Genomic DNA, 13446 nt, shown 5'->3' with positions numbered 1-13446 from the left:
ACTTAAGACCTTCAGATCTGTGAGGAAATAAATTGATGTTGTTTTAGGTCAAACAAAAAAAAGTGATCTGTTCAACTCCTTCTAGGACACCTATATTTTGTAACAAGTTTGTAACAGATATAAAAGAAAGTACAGGAGATGTATCTACAGCTTCTGCACATAATGTGCAATCAGCAGTTAAGAAAAGAGATAGCTGGCACACTACAATTGCAACAAAGGGAGTATAACCTTCACAAGGCCAAACTCTAAGCACTTGGTGAACTCTCCACATTTATTTTATCAGGCCTTATGTGAGGAAGCAGCCAGTTTGATGTATACTGGCTTAGACTATTAAAGGATATTGAAGTCCTTAGTTGATGATTCAAGAATGGGATGATGAATGCAGCACAGAGCATGAACCATGAATTCCTATCTAATGGCATCATCAATATCCTAGCAGTGAGAGATTGGTCATTGGCCCCAAAAACCCTGCTATATTAGTATAAAAATATATATTCCCAAACCAATACAGTCATGCACCTCTTAATGACGGCGATACATTCTAAGAAATGCATCATTAGGCAATTTCAATATTGTGCAAACATCATAAAGCATACTTTCACAAACCTAGATGGTATATATAGCCTACTACTCACCCAGGCTATATGGCATAGCTTATTGCTTCCAGGCTACAAACCTGTACAACATGTTACTGTACAAAACACCATGAGATTAAATCAAGCATAAGAGAAAATAATGCAATTAAGAGACACCATAAACACAAGATATATGATGAGGTTGCTGCCAGCATAACACAACCTACTGTTTAATAGCAAACTTTTTTTATAAGTAGAAAGTGTATATTCTAAAATAATGATTAAAAGTATAATAAATACATAATTATATAATAAATACATATATACATAGTCACTTATTGTCATTATCAAGTGTTATATACTGTGCATGATTGTATTGCTGTACTTTTATATGTCCGACCACGCAGGTTTGTCTACAACAGCATCACCCCAAAATGTGAATTAGGATAGCTATGATATCACTAGGCGATTGAAATTTTTCAGCTTCATTATAGTTCATCACCACCAAACCAGTATTATATGAAATGCTGAAAGGTATTCTTTAAGAAGAGGAAGAAGAAGAAAAAGGTAAAGATAAAAATTATGAACAACAAATACCTATCTATCAAAAAGTGAATCTAAAAATCAAGTGAATAAAAAATCTGATGAACAGAATAAACTGGTGAATATAATAGAATCAAGGGCATAGAAAGGGAGTGGACTGACAATTCTTGGGGGAGAAGGGGTGTGGGGAATGCGGGAAGAGACTGGACAAAAATCGTATACCTATGGATGAGGACAATGTGGGGGGGGGTAAGGGCAAAGGGTAGGGTGGGAACCGGGTGGAGGGGAACTATGGGGGGGGAAAAGAGGAACAATTATAATAATCTGAACAATAAAGATTTATTAACAAAATAATAAAAAAAAAAATAAAAAGAACTCTGATTCCTAAAAAAAAAAATCCTATGGGACCACTGTTGTATATACAATCTATCATTGACGGTAACTTTATTATGTGGCACATGACTGTATGTTCACTTTTTAGTAAAACATATTTGATTAGTTTCTATTGAGAGTTCACTTAGGCTCAGCTAATTATTTTCGTCATCTTAATTATTTACAATAGCTAAGCTCTGGAAACAGTCCTAGTGCCCATCAGTAGATGAATGGATAAAAAGCTGTGGTATATTTACACAATGAAATACTGTGAATCTGTAAAAAAGGATCTCTGCCCAGCTGGTGTGGCTCAGTTGTTGAGCATTGACCTATGAACCAGGAGGTCCTGGTTTGATTACTGGTCATGTCACATACCCAGGTTGCTGGCTTTATCCCCAGTGTGAGGCATGCAAGAGGCAGTCGATCAATGATTCTCTCTCATCATTGATGTTTCTATCTCTCTCCCTTCCTGTCTGAAATCAATAAAAATATTTTTTTTAAAAAAAAGAAGGATCTCTTACCCTTTGAGACAGCATGGAGGGACCTAGAGAGTATTATGTTAAGTAAAATAAGCCAGTCAGAGAAAGACAAATATCACATGATCTCACTCATATATGGTATCTAATGAACAAAATAAGCTGATGAACAAAATGGAACCAGAGACATTAAAGCATGCAACAGACTGATGTATTTCAGAGAGAAGGGGGCAGGGAAGAGATTGCCCAAAGAACTTCTATGCATATATGCATAACCCATGGACATAGACAATAGTGTGGTGAAGGCCTGGGGAGGGGATGGAAGTGGGGGGGAGGGGGTCAGTGGCAGAAAAAAAGGGGACATCTGTAATACTTACAACATACTTAAGATAATTTTTTAAAAACACTTAAGGATTCCTTAGCAAAAAAAAAAAATAGTTCTTAGTTAAACTTAAATAAGTCTATACAGTTTGACTATCCCCTTCGAGTACAGGGTAATTCAGCATCACTCCTGAATGAACCAACTAAAATTTGTAGGTACTATCAAGGACAAAGTTGCTCACTGGTCCTGTTCACATAGGATAGTGCCTAAACAGGGCCTGTTCCAGTATGATGTAACCACTCCTTACATTAGGTTATATGCTGCAGAAGGTCAAAGAGACTAATGTGGATACCAAGGAGTTTGTGCATTCATTCATCCCACAAATGGGATGAATTTATTAATTACCTACTATGTGCCAGAAATGGTCCTAGGTCCTAGGGACTGGAATATGATGGCAAGCTCAAATAACCACAGCCCTTGCCCTCACAGAGTTTTCATTGTACAAACAAAACCAAGGAAGTGTCTGCATAGCCATTAGTTGCAACCTAGCATAAAACATTCTATACCTCATGGATATCACAAAGCAAAGTCAAAGATGATGGGCAAAGCTCAAAATAGCTGTAGAAATTAGGGTAAAAACCTGGGAAAATGTCCATGTGGTCATAAAAGCAGACAGCATTAACAAATGAATATTATCCTCACTTTATAAATATGGAAAGAGAGAGTTGCTGAAGATCACCTGGCTATTAAGCAGTAGAGAGGGGATTCCAATCTAGAACTGACTGACTCCAGAGCCCACATGCTTTCCAGTGCCACCACATTACAGAACTGATGTCTGGTCCTAGAAATCTCAGAAAACAAAGTAAAGAACTTCAAGAATCTTCACATTTCTTTACTAAAGATAATAACCACCACCTCAGTTCATCCTCCTTAGTTCTGCCTGTTTCTAGATGGTGGGGCAATGTTATGGCTTTTATGGGGAGAGAGGAATGAAAATTTAGTGACAGGCCTACAGGAGCGTGGCATAAAGAGATGGTTACAATATTATAAAACCTCTGGGCTATGACCATTTTAGTGGGAAAACAAACTGAAATGTATATTTCATGAGGATCTTTTTGTAGTAAATTATTGAGAGGTATGGTGAAAATACCAGAAGATTTGTGACTATCCAATGCAACAAAATTCTCTGAGGATTTGCAGTAATCCCTGGGGTTGCAAGGAATAATACTTAATTGTCTACATCCTGTCAATAAAACAGCTAATTCTTGCATGTATATACCCAGGCTATAACAAGCAAAATTAAATTTAGTTTCTTGGAAGCAAGAGACTAGCTCCATCCCTCTGATTTATTCAACTTGATACATTGATGGGAGGGAGTTTATTGCACCAGACTATACAAGGGGATTCCAGCTGAGAATTGGAAACCAAACTGCTTTAAGACCAAAGAATTCCCAAGGTTACTCAGAACTTCCAACCATCATTCAGTTAAATTTTGGAAGATTCCAGTTTGTTCTTCAGTCTCTCCTCCATCCCCCTCCTCAAAGTGACTCAGAAGCTATTTAATAATGCTCTGGAAAACTCTGTGTTTATGGCAGCTAGATTCTCTAGCTTAGTTGCCTGGTCCAAGTGTGTAGTATGTTTTTTGGTCTCCTCAAATCCCCTGGAACAGTGGTCAGCAAACTCATTAGTCAACAGAGGCAAATATCAACAGTACAACGATTGAAATTTCTTTTGAGAGCCAAATTTTTTAAACTTAAACTTCTTCTAACGCCACTTCTTCAAAATAGACTTGCCCAGGCCATGGTATTTTGTGGAAGAGCCACACTCAAGGAGCCAAAGAGCCGCATGTGGCTCACGAGCCACAGTTTGCCGACTACGGCCCTGGAAGATCCTGCAGGGACACAATGTACTCTTCACTTAAAGCCTGCTGGCAGGCTAAGTATAGCTAATGACCTCCAACATCGACTGGGAAAGAAAATGGTTCCATCATTTGATTTGTCATTGTGAGTTCAGAAATTCAGTATCATACAATTGATGACAGACAGTCTTTTCCAATTCTTTAATTATTTCCCAGAATGAGAGATGTCTTCTCTTCTGAATTGGAAAGAATGGGGTAGGTATAAAAAGTGCACACAATATAAGGAAGAAAATGTATTTTCTAGCTTTACCTTCAGCTCCTTCACCTACTATCACTACCACTACCACAACATCATCCTGGGCAAGTCGTTTATACTTTCTGGTCCTCAGTTCTTCAATAAAATGGAATAGCTTACTGATTTGAAAAAAATAAAGGAAAAGTAGACTAGATGAATGTATCATATTAGTATGGTAGGTAGAAGCACAGACTTTGGAATTGTACAGATTGGGGTCTAGATCACAGCTTTGTCACCCTGTAGCTATATACCCTTGGCAAATGATTTAACCTCACTGAGCCTCACATTTCCTTCTCTGTAAAAGGAGAATGGATACAAATAATACCTACTTTATGGGTTTATTGTGGTGCCACAATCTGAGAATACATGGAAAATGCTTAGTTCAATAAGTTAACATGCTTCATTAAGAACCAGGAATAATGAGCTATGCTTTGTGCAACCTTCTTCCTTTTATTCACATCACTTCTTGTTGTGTTAAGAATATTTATCAGGTACTTGTCAAAAATGTACTAAATGCTTTATTTGACTTTCCCATAGAGGAGTGGGAAGATTCACAGGGCAATACCATGGAACCTCAGAAGCCTGGAAAATGATAATAGAACAGGACAAGATATCCAAGTTTTTCCTTATTTTCACCCTATGACCAACTTAACCCACACCCATTCATTCATGACCATAACAAAGAAATGTTTCCTGGAACCACAGACCCCATTTGGATGATACATAAAAGTGTCAGGACTGCACTTCAGGTTTAACATGAAAAAAAAATGAGAACCAAGGACTCCTGGGTTCTCTGTTCTGCCTGTGCACTGATACCTTCTGTACCTTTATTTTATACACTAGAGGCCCAGTGCACGAAATTTGTGCATGGGTAGGGTCCCTAGGCCTGGCTGGCAATCAGGGCCAATCAGGGCCTTCTGGCTGCTGGCCGGGGCCTTCCTTTGTTCCGCATCACCCCCTAGTGGTCAGCGCACATCATAGAGAGCAATCGAACTCCCTGTTGAACTCCTGAGGGGACACTTTGCATATTACCCTTTTATATATATAGATTCCCTCTTTCTTGTTTTCCCCAACCTCTGACCAATCTCTGAGGAGGCTACAGTCATAATTACAATATAATATTTGAAAGGTAATTTGAAAAGGAAAAGTGTTATTAACTACTAGTTGCAGTTTGTAAACAAGTTAACAACTGTTTCCCTTACAGTTCCTGAAACATTACAAACCACTGCTATAATTAGATATTTCCCTGGCTTTGTTTTGATATTCGGGATCACAAGGGAAGTGTGTTGGCATCATTTTAGTATTTTGTATTTAAATTCAAGTAATGAGTCATTCACTCACTCCAGGGAGAGACAGAGAAAGGAATGAGTTTAAGGGTCTCAAACATGACAGCAAGTAATCAAGGGAGGTTATACATCTCTTTCTGGAGCCCATGGACTGGACACCAATGTTTTACAATGGCAGATATGCTGAAGGACAAGGGATAAACAAGCTAGGTCCAGCTCACCTAAAGCAGTAGGTTTCTGGAAACAGTTTTAGTGGTCACAATTGTGGGAGCTGAAGAGGGAGTTGCCACTACCAATTAATAGATAGAGGCCAGGGATGCTACTAAAAATCCTACAATACACAGGACAGTCTCCCAAGTCAAAGATGTTTCCTGCCCAAAAGGTAAAAGTTTTAAGGTTGAGAAAACCTGACCCAGACAATTTGTTCATTCTTCCCATCCTAACAACTAGCAAACATACTTGAAGATCTTTTTTGTGGGTGCCAGGGGAAATGCAAGCCATGGACTCTGCCCTAAGGAAGCTTAAAGTCTAATAGGGAGACCAACCAAGCACACAAAAGCTACTAGAAAATAAAGAAATATATTACATAGGGCTTTTTTCCTCCTACATAGTATGGTATAGCCACTGGGTGCTATAGGAAGTTTGAGAAAGAGAACAGCAGCCATGACAATCGTTCAGAAAAACTTAAGAGTTGGATATTGAACTGTAATCTGAAGGGAAAAACTACACTTTCTCATCTCATAGTTGGAAGAAAGATGAATCTATGCTCACTGCCCACACTTCCTTTCTTCCTTCTTTCCGTTCTTTATTTTATCAGCATCTAGCAATCTGATTTCAGGACTCCACAGAAAATGTTCTCATGTAGGTGAATAATGACATATTAATAACCAGAGTCAATCATCTGTCCATAATATTAATATTCCTAAATCCCCACCGTTTTAAAATTCTCTTCCTCCTTGACTTTTATGACATCATCATCTATTCTGGTTCCTTTTAGATTTATTGGGGCTCAGCCTCAAGTTTCTTTCCACAGCTATCTTATACTGGTATGCCTCAAACTATAGTCTGAGGCCTGTTTCTCACTCACCTTTTTCTTTTTATTAATTATTTTATTCATTTGTTTATGTCCACAAGAATACATAATTCCACAAGGGATCTGAGATAAATATAATTTCATGCTATGCATTCTCCCTTAATTATCATACCACTCCTTTGGTTTTACCCATCATTTTTCTATAGAGGCAAGTCCTCAAACTGTGCCTTGGACTCTGATATCCTTTCTACACACCATTCCTACCTGCCCAGCTACCTGCTGGAGACTGCCCTCAGACACCTCAAATGCCACATATCCTAAACTTAGGGTGACCAACTCATAGTTTGCCCAGGAATTTCAAAGTTTTAGCACTGAAAGTTCATTGTCCTTGGAATCCTCCTAATAGCAGACAAACTAGGACAGTAAGTCACCATGCCTAAAATGAACTCATCAGTATGTCCTCCTCCTCCTGACTCCCCTATATCACTTAATAGCAAAGAGAGCCTCAACTCCTCTTTAGCTTTCATGCAATTGGTTGCCAAATATTATAAATTTTATCTCCAAAATAGCTCCATCACCATCACCTCTTTTCAACCCCCACTGCACTAATTCATATCACTTCTCACATGGAAATTTACAATAAACTACTAATCAGTTCCCCTGCCTCTAGTCCCTTCATAACCCCATTCTAATCCCCTTTGCCAATTCATCTTCCACTGTCAACATTTATTATTCTGAAACACAAATCAGATCATACACACATAGTTATCTCATCAGTATGGAAGTATTCCAGACTGAACCCCAAGAACAGTATTAAAGCAAGGCTCCCAGGTATTTGAGCATGATGACTAACAATGTGATAACTAAGAAATGTTGCTATGACTAGCTAAAATGCACTAAGCAATAATGTAAGGTGTAAGTGAAAGGAAAACGTAAAACCAACACCATACCTTTGAGAAGTCAGAAAATCTGAGTGTGTCACTTATAATATCTCATTTCTTCAGAGAAGTGACAGTCACAGTTAATGCAAGGAAGTATTGCCAGGGCATTCTGGGTAGTATAAACCAGTTATGGCCTTGACATTCCTCTGGAACAGAATCAACTGGAAGTTACATTATGTATAAACTAAACTCCAGAGAAAGTCCACTTGCTCTCTTTGTTCTAAACTTATCTGTGGCCCTCCTCCCAAATCAACACTGTTGCAAGAGCCATAAGTTTTTCACCACAAACTGGCAAAAAAGAGAATTTGCTTGAATAATGTTTATATCAAAGACAGGAAATATAAATTCCATTTGAATAATGGGAAGGGGAACTCAAATTTTAGATTATGGAAAGTGAAAACTGCCATATGAAGAAGGCAAGTGCTCTTCCTAAAGGAGAGAGAGCTCATCTCTTTCTTCCTTAGCAAAACACAGCTATCCTCTGGCTGCTCTCAGACACTTGAAAGTGGTGAATTGTTTATGAAGGAACTCACCTTGGGAGTGAAGGGATAACCTTCACAGAGACTTTAGAAAAAGATGGCTATCAGAAAGGGTAGTGCTATAACCCAATGGTTTACCTCTCTAATTGTAGGAATTTCCATTGTAGGTAACTTCCTCTTCCTCCTGGGTATCTAAGAGATGTAGCCACCCAGCAGAAGGCTCCCTGCTGCTAGGGTCCTGCCTTTTTTGCCAATTTTTTTTACTTTTTTATTTTGTTTTGTTTTGTTGTTTGTTTGTTTTTTTACTTTTTCTGTCACTTAAGAGGACCCTGAAATATTTCATTTGTCTCCCAAAGACTTTGCTTCTGAAATTCATTCTCCCGTCTCTATCAGGGACCTTCCCAGTCAGGAACACACGACAACAACAGCACACTCACCTTCATTGTTTAATAACAGCAATATCCTCCTTCTCCCTCAACCTGGGAGATAAAAGCCATGGTTTCTGCCCTACAGGAGTTTAAACTCTAATCAGGGAAGCCAACCAAGCACTACTGTGAACAAAGTATACCACATAATCATTTTTGCTATAGTTGCTACAGGAGAATGGGGAGGTCAGCACACACTGGAATCCTTAAGAAAACTCCCAAAATTTCAAAGAATGGAATCACAGTTTATTCAAGTACACTGCAGGGAGAGAAATTTTTAAAGATACAAACAAACAAACAAAAACCTCACAGAATTGGGTATGCTCACTTTTTCTCTCTCACTCACTTTGGTCTTATAATCTGGTTCATGCTTTAAGCATTAAGCAGCTTGTTCCAGAGTCAATTATCTATTGTCAACCCCTCTCTAGGCTAGAACCACTGTGTTCACTGCCCTATCCTGTTCATCCCCACACCTCTACCTACAGCCCTAACCTTCAGCCTTTTCTTCAACATTAGAAGGCCCTAGACAAGTTAGCAAGAATAATAATAAGATAAATACAAATATTTGGTGTTTAATTGAACATTCACTATGTACTAGGCATAGAGCTACATTCTATGTGTTATCATTACCATTCCAAATAATTTAACTACTATTTTTAAGAGTTTACTATGTGCCAGTCATCCAAACACTGTGCTAACAACTTTTCATAACAACTTTTAATCCTCACAACAAGGCTAAGAAACAGATAATATTATTTCTATTTTACAAGTGGGGTAACTGAGACACAAAGGAAGTAAAAAGACTTGTCTAAGGGCACACTGTTAATAAATGCCAAATCCAGAATTTGACCTCAGCTCTAACTCTAAAATCTACATACCAGAGACTGTGGGATATGGTGTTCAAAGTGGGTAGGGAAGGGGGGTCAACAAACTTTTTCTGTGAAGGTCAGATAGCAAATATTTTAGGCTTTGTAGGCCATATGCTCTCTGTTGTAATTACTCTGCTGTGCCACTATAGTGCAAAAACAGCCATCTATAATAATAAAAGTGTAATATGCTAATTAGAATGGATGTCCTTTTGGACATCCTTCTGTCCTTCAGGATGAAGCCAGGGCTGCAAGGGAAACCTGGGTCTGGGTGCCAGAGGGAAGCCGGTGCCGGCAGCCCGGGGAAGGAAGGCCTACTCTTACACAAATTTCATGCATCGGAACTCTAGTAGAGAATAAGTGAACAAGTGAAAGTGGCTTTATTTCAATAAAACTTTATTTACAAAAACAGATAACTGGCTAGATTAGGCCCCCAGGCTGTAGGCTGATGACTCCTGGGTCAGAGTATCAAATGTATCCTCAGATAGACCTGGGTTCAAAACTTGGCTCACACCACTCACAAATTCTTTAGTCTCTCCATGTCTCAGTTTCTTCATCTGCAGAACAGCAATAATAACTATATCATAGAGTCATTGTGATGGTTAAGAAGAAAGACGAAAGGAAGGAAGGAAGGAAGGAAGGAAGGAAGGAAGGAAGGAAGGAAGGAAGGAAGGAAGGAAGAAGGAAAGAAAGAAAGAAAGAAGAGAGGGGAGGAAAGAAAGAAAGAAAGAAAGAAAGAAAGAAAGAAAGAAAGAAAGAAAGAAAGAAAGAAAGAAAGAAAGAAAGAAAGAAAGAAAGAAAGAAAGAAAGAAAGAAGAGAGAGGAGGGGAGGGGAGGGGAGGGGAGGGGAGGAGAGGAGAGGAGAGGAGAGGAGAGGAGAGGAGAGGAGAGGAGAGGAGAGGAGAGGAGAGGAGAGGAGAGGAGAGGAGGGGAGGGGAGAGGAGAGGAGAGGAGAGGAGAAAGAGTATTTGGCACATAGTAAATAAGTCATTAATAAAAACCCATCACAAGTTTGGTCCCTAGAAGGACAGGGATTAAGATAGTACCGCTAGCTTTAAAATCAAACCAACAGAGCCCGGATGGTTTTGATACACAGAAGCAGGATTCCAGTTCATTTTATTCTCCCTTCAGCTGCATAAATCATGTTCTTTTGTGAGGTTACATTCCTGTTTTAGTCCTTAGTGAGAAAGCCTCCTGATTTCATTGCAGTTCTAGTCAGGCCCTGGGAACCCCACCATTGGAAAGCAGAAATATAATTTTATCATTTTTAGGTGTTTCTTTAAGAAATAGGATTCTAGCCACTGGAGTCATGTCTGTCTCGCAAGCACCTGGCACAGAGTAGGTGCTCAGTAAATGTTGCTGGCTTAATTGAATTGGCTTCAAAATGGTCCTGCTTGGAAGCAGAAGGAAAGTGACTTCCTAAAAGCCCTTCAAGCATTTAGGATCCCTGTTTTCAAAGAGATAGAGAGAGAGAGAAGAGGGGAGACGGTGTAGGAGTATGAGGGATGGTTGGGGTAGGCAAGAAAATGCAGAACATCCTGTTCTTAGGTTACATTAAGCACACAAGAGCCATGCTGCACTGGTCTCTCTAGGTCATGCACTTGGAAAATCATTCTGTAAAAGCCACTTTGAGAGAGTTTATTGCTTTGATCTAAAAATCATACTCATAATATCTTCTATCTCAGCGTTAAGGAACCCCATGAGATACCACTCCTTGTCATCCAGTCTGAAAAAGCCATCCTTCCTGCCATCCTGACTTGCCAATCTTTCTCAATGAAAACTTCTTTTCTTTATCTACCAAGTTGCCTCTCTTCTTCTAAAATGTGTTTTACATAATACTCTGCTTTTTCATTCTGGTATTTGTTAGAGTTATTTATAGTATCTGACTGTACAATCAGGATGGTACTGTTTCCAATTGAATGTACCTCTAATGCACCCTTAGAACATTCAGAGGAATTGAGAATGGAAGCAGTGCTGATATGTGCAAATTTTCTAGGTGAGATCTGTGTCAAGTCACGTATATAGTCATTTCAAGACTCTCTATCCAAGAAGCAACAATTCTCCATCTTATAATAATAGCCATAATGATGAAAATAGCTAACATTTATGTATTGCTTCTTCATCTAATCTTTACAATAATCTATGATGAAAAAGTGATGACATTTTTGCTTGTTGCCAGGGGCTGAATTAACTTTCTTAGTCTTCAGAATGACTCTATTTTATGGGTTACTAGTATAATCCTCATTTTTCAGATGAGGAAACAGAACCAAAGAGATTAAGCAACTTGCCAAGGTCACCCAGCCAAGAAGTTGTGGAGCTGAAATTTGAACTCCCAAGTCTTTCTGTCTGACTACAAAGACCGTGCTACTACTTTACCTTTTTAGAAATAGCTTTGTGTTTATAGCCTACATTGCACAGTTAAGCTAACAAAGATGCATGAGGAATGCCATCTTCCATTTTGAGAATGTTTCAAAGCGTTTTGCCACCAATGATGCATTTGATCATTATGGCAACCCTATGAAGAAGGTAGGGTAGGTGGTAGAACCACCATTGCACAGATAAAGACCCAAACACAAAGTCTTGCCCCAAGTCTCACTACAAATCAGAGGCCAAACCAGAGTCAGAGTTCAATATACTGTACATGTTTTCAAAATGTATTATTTATTATAGAGAGGGGTTAAGTTTCCTCCACCTCCTTTTTTTCTGATTTCATGCCAAAAATTTTAAAGGAAGTGGGCAGCTCACCGCAAGTCATGAAATTTCCAGCCAAGCCAACTACTGGGCATACCTAACTTAATCTCCCATTCACCCCAATCCTTCAGGATCTGAAGTACCTGAAAACATCCTGTAATCCAAAAAGTGAGGAGGGGAACATGGTCCCTAAGAACTAGATACAGTGAAGGCATACCATAGATCTCTCCATTTTTTTTTATTTGTTGAACAATTACAGGTACACAATTCTAAAATCTACCAATTTCTGAAAAACAGAAGAAAAAATAATAAATTTTCTATCAAAACTCATAAGATGGCAAACCTGAGATAAACTGATGTGAGGAAATTTATGGTCTTGATTTAACCCATTGAGTCTAAGCATTCATAAAGTTTTATTTGCTAAATTTGGTAACTCTAATTATGAGTGCTGCCTCAAACTCCACTGGGGGTATTACATAAACTATGGCACAGACTACATATTATTGTTCTAAAATATGACAAATTTAGAAGTTGAAAACACATCTGGCCCCAGGAGTTTTTGAATAGGGACTGTGGATATGCATACCTGTAGCATCCTCCCAGCACTGAGCTAGGTACTGCCAGGGAATCCAGTGCTCAAGGACTTAGGCCATCTGAATCAGTTGTCTCTTTGGCTCTCATTATATTTCCCCACCTGCTCTGTTCCATGTATCATTAGTTTGATCCATGGGTTAGTGCTCCCTACTAGAATGCCCCTCTTTGGAGCAGGAAGTGAGCTCCTACCACCCTCTGCTGCCATCTCATGGCTAAAAGAAGCATTGCATTGGACTTAACAGCCTCACTAGATGCTTTCAGAATCCATCACCTCCAACACAGAACTATAACATTTAGTTAAATCCGACTACTGTGTATATTTGCAAATGAAAAATTTTAGTTTTTAAATATGTGTTCTAAAACAGTTTTTAGCATCTATTTTCACCTTCCTCCATTTAGTTCAAATTAGTGAGGCTTAGCTCTAGTTTGAAATTAGAGATATGATTGCCAATTGACTTATATTGTGAGTTTGCAGCTAAATTGGCATTGATATTGATTATCCCATCTCCGGAACCAAGTCTGCTAGCTAATTGAAACTGCAGCCAGTGATTACAAAATGTCTCAGTAATCCCTGGGTAAGCAAGTATCTCCTTTTTTAAAAAATCCCCATGGATTAATAATCTGAGTGGGTAAGCATCAAATTGCATTAGACAGAGCCTACATGTAAAATTATAATCTGGCCCTAAACCA

The 13446-nt window shown here is 38.7% G+C and overlaps 1 protein-coding gene across 1 annotated transcript in view; it reads left to right on the top strand.

The window, feature by feature from the left end:
• Positions 1 to 13446, top strand: part of TRPC5 (transient receptor potential cation channel subfamily C member 5) — a 216730-nt gene that overhangs the window by 90410 nt on the left and 112874 nt on the right. The window lies entirely within an intron of this gene.

This window comes from Eptesicus fuscus, chromosome 1, assembly GCF_027574615.1.
Source record: "Eptesicus fuscus isolate TK198812 chromosome 1, DD_ASM_mEF_20220401, whole genome shotgun sequence".
Taxonomy (NCBI): Eukaryota; Metazoa; Chordata; class Mammalia; order Chiroptera; family Vespertilionidae; genus Eptesicus; species Eptesicus fuscus.
This window is presented reverse-complemented; position numbering and strand designations above follow the sequence as displayed.